We start from the raw sequence: 3382 nt of genomic DNA, 5'->3' as shown, positions 1-3382 counted from the left end.
TTGTTTATTTTTGCTTTCGTTGCCTGTATTTCTGGTGTCATATCTAAGAAATCAATGTCAATGCCAAGAAGATGGTCTCCTTTTTTTTTTTCCTGGCAATTTTACAGTTTCAGGCCTTTTACATTTAAGTATTTGATGCGTTTGGGGTTAATTTTTGTGAATGGTATAAGGTAGAGTTCTAATTTCATAATTTTAATGTTTTCTCAGAACCACTTATTAAAGAAAACTACCTTTGGCTATTGATTATTCCTAGTTCCCCTGTCAAATATTAATTGATCATATGTGTATAGGTTGATTTCTGGGATCTCAGTTCTGTTCCATTTGATCTTTGTGTCTCTTTTAATGCCAGGACTATACTGTTTTGATTACTACAGCTTTGTAACATAGTTTAAAACCAGAAGTATGATTCCTCCAGGTTTGTTTTTCTTTCTCAGTGTTGCTTTGTGATTCTATAAACATTTTGGTTCCATACACATTTTAGGATTCTTTTTTTCTATTTCTGTGAAAAGTGCCACTGGAATTTAGGTAGGGATTACATTGACTCTATAGATGGCTTTGGGTGGTTTGGACATTTTAATAATAATAATTCTTCTGATTCACCAATATGGGATTTCTTACCATTTATTTGTGTCTTCTTCAGTTTCTCTCATCAGTGGCATATACTTTTCAGTGTATAGGTCTTTCGCTTCCTTAGTTAAATTTATACCTAAGTATTTATTGTTTCTGATGCTATCATAAATGGGATTATTTTGCTTTTTTTTTCTTTTAGGTATTTTGTTGTCACTGTATAGAAATGCAAGTGATTCGTATAGGAGGATTAGGAGGAACTTGACGGAGGAACAAGGGGGAGAAGAAGGGCGGAAATGGTGGGGGAAAGGGAGAGAGGCAAACCATGAGAGACTCTTGAATGCTGACAAAAACTGAGGACTGATGAATGTGGGGGGGAGGGGGGATGGGCATGGAGGAGGACACTTGTGGGGATGAGCACTGGGTGTTATGTGGAAACTAATTTGACAATAAACTATTTGTAAAAAAAAAAAAAAAGAAATGCAAGTGATTTTTGTATGCTTATTTTATATACTGCAACTTAACTTAATTTGTTGATTGGTTCAAACCTGGTTTTGGTGGAGTTTTTAGTTTTCTATATCATAAGATCATGTCATCCACAAACGGACAGTTTTACTTCTTTCTGATATGGATGCATTTTCTTTCTTTTTTTTGTTTGTTTGGGTGTTTTGGGTTTTTTGTTCTTGTTTTTGTTTTACCTACTTGCTCTGGCTAGGATTTGTAGAACTATTTTGAATAAGTGATGTGCTCGCTTTGGTAGCACATATACTAAAATTGGAATGATACAGAGAAGATTATCATGAAGATGACACACAAAGTCGTGAAGCATTTCATATTTTTCTGGGTGTTATATGGAAACCAACTTGACAATAAAGTATAAAAGAAAAAAATGAAGGTGAATATAACGCTTTAATACTAATGTGATATTTACTACTACTAATATGCTACATTTACATTGTAATTTAAATTTGTTTATATACTGTATGGTCTTAAGTAATAAGTGTGTTGATTTTCTCTGCATCCAGTGATATATGAGTAAAGATACCAAAAGTTTTATCAAAAAGATTTAGTATTTTCATGTCATTTTTCTTTCTTTGCATTGCTGACCTTGATGTTTTAGAAACAGAAGCGTGTGGGAGCAGTAACGATCTTTTGTATTGTTCTTTCATAAAAGGAGATCTAAGATTCTGAAGCAGAAGTATTCAGGAGTTTGTTTTTAAATGTTAATACCATTGTCAATATACTGTAGAACTTAAACAATGTTACAGAGAGTGTTGCAGAAAGAACTTTATTTTTAAAAACATGAAAAATAAAAAGGAATACTAGTTGAATCTTCAAAAAAAAAAAAAGTGATATATGTGGGCCCCTTTGTTTTGTTCCTGATCTTAGAGGAAAAGCTTTCAGTTTTTCATTAGTGAGTATGTTAACTGTGAGCTTGTCATATATGCCCTATATTATGTTGAGTTCTGTACTTTTTCTACCAAATTTGTAGAGAGTTTTTATGATAAAAGAATGTTGAATTTTCTCACTTTTTTTTTACATCTATTGAAAGAATCATGTGCTTTTTATCCATTCTATTAATGTGGAAGTCACATTTATTGATATGTGGATATTGAACCATTTTTGCATCCTAGAGATAAATCCTGCTTTATCATCCTGTTTGATCTACTGATGTGCAGTTGAACTCACGGTACTAGAATTTTGTTGAGAATTTTTACATCTATATTTATCAGGGATACTTATAGTGTCAAAATCTGGCTTTGGTAACACTGACCTCATGAAATAAGTTTGGGAGTATTCTTTTCTCTTCAGTGTTTTTGGAAGAGTTTCAGAAGGATTGGCATTAGTTTTTCTTGAAATGCTTGGCAGAATGCCCACTGAAACCATCTGGTCTAGAGTGGTGGAAGTTCTTTCCTGAGTTTTTTTTTTTGTTTGTTTTTGTTTTTTTATTATTATTACTGCTTCAGTCTCCTTTCTTGTTACCAGTCTTCTCACACAAGTCTCTTATTTCTGTCTGATTCAGTCTTGGTAGGTTGCACATCTGTAGGAATTTATTCCAGGTTACCTAATTTGTTGGTGTAAATTTTTTTGTCTTAGATTTATTTTTTTGCTTTCTTTAAAGTGTATTTATTTATTTTGCTAGAGTGTGCAGGAGGGACAGAGAGAGAGAGAGAGAATATCCCAAGCAGGCTCGGTAGGGTCAGCGCAGAGACCAGCTTGGGGCTCAAACTCAAAAACCATGAGATCAGGACCTGAGCCAAAATCAAGAATCAAACACTCAACCAGCTGAGCCACCCAAACAACCCTCTTTTACATTTTGAAGCAGTCCATTAGATTGGAAGAGTATTTATACTCTTATAATCCTATGTATTTCTGTGGTGGTGTTGTAATATCTTCTCTTTCATTTATAATTTTATTTAAGACTTTTTCCTTTTTTCTTGGTGAGTGTAGATACAATTTTGCTAATTTCATTTATCTTTTCAAAAAACTATCTCGGGGCGCCTGGGTGGCTTAGTCGGTTGAGCGTCCGACTTTCGCTTAGGTCATGATCTCGCGGTTCGTGGGTTCGAGCCCTGCGTCGGGCTCTGTGCTGGCTGCCGGCTCAGAGCCTGGAGCCTGTTTCAGTCTGTGACTCCCTCTCTCTCTGCCCCTCCCCTGCTCACACTGTCTCTCTCTCTCCTGGAAATAAATAAAACATTAAAAAAAAAAAAAAAACTATCTCATGATTGGTTTTCATGATTTTTTCCTATTTTTTTCATTCTATATCATTTATTTCTGCTCAATCTTTATTATTTTCTTCCTTCTGCTAACTTTG

The 3382-nt window shown here is 34.3% G+C and overlaps 1 pseudogene; it reads left to right on the top strand.

The window, feature by feature from the left end:
• The first annotated feature begins 1311 nt into the window (after positions 1-1311).
• On the top strand, positions 1312-1407 carry LOC120226180 (annotated as a pseudogene).
• The last annotated feature ends 1975 nt before the right edge of the window (positions 1408-3382 follow it).

The sequence above is a fragment of the Hyaena hyaena genome, unplaced genomic scaffold (assembly GCF_003009895.1).
Source record: "Hyaena hyaena isolate Hyena2069 unplaced genomic scaffold, ASM300989v1 scaffold_1625, whole genome shotgun sequence".
NCBI classification, from domain to species: domain Eukaryota; kingdom Metazoa; phylum Chordata; class Mammalia; order Carnivora; family Hyaenidae; genus Hyaena; species Hyaena hyaena.
Note: the sequence above shows the minus strand (reverse complement) of the source record. Positions and strands in the feature narration are given on the sequence as shown.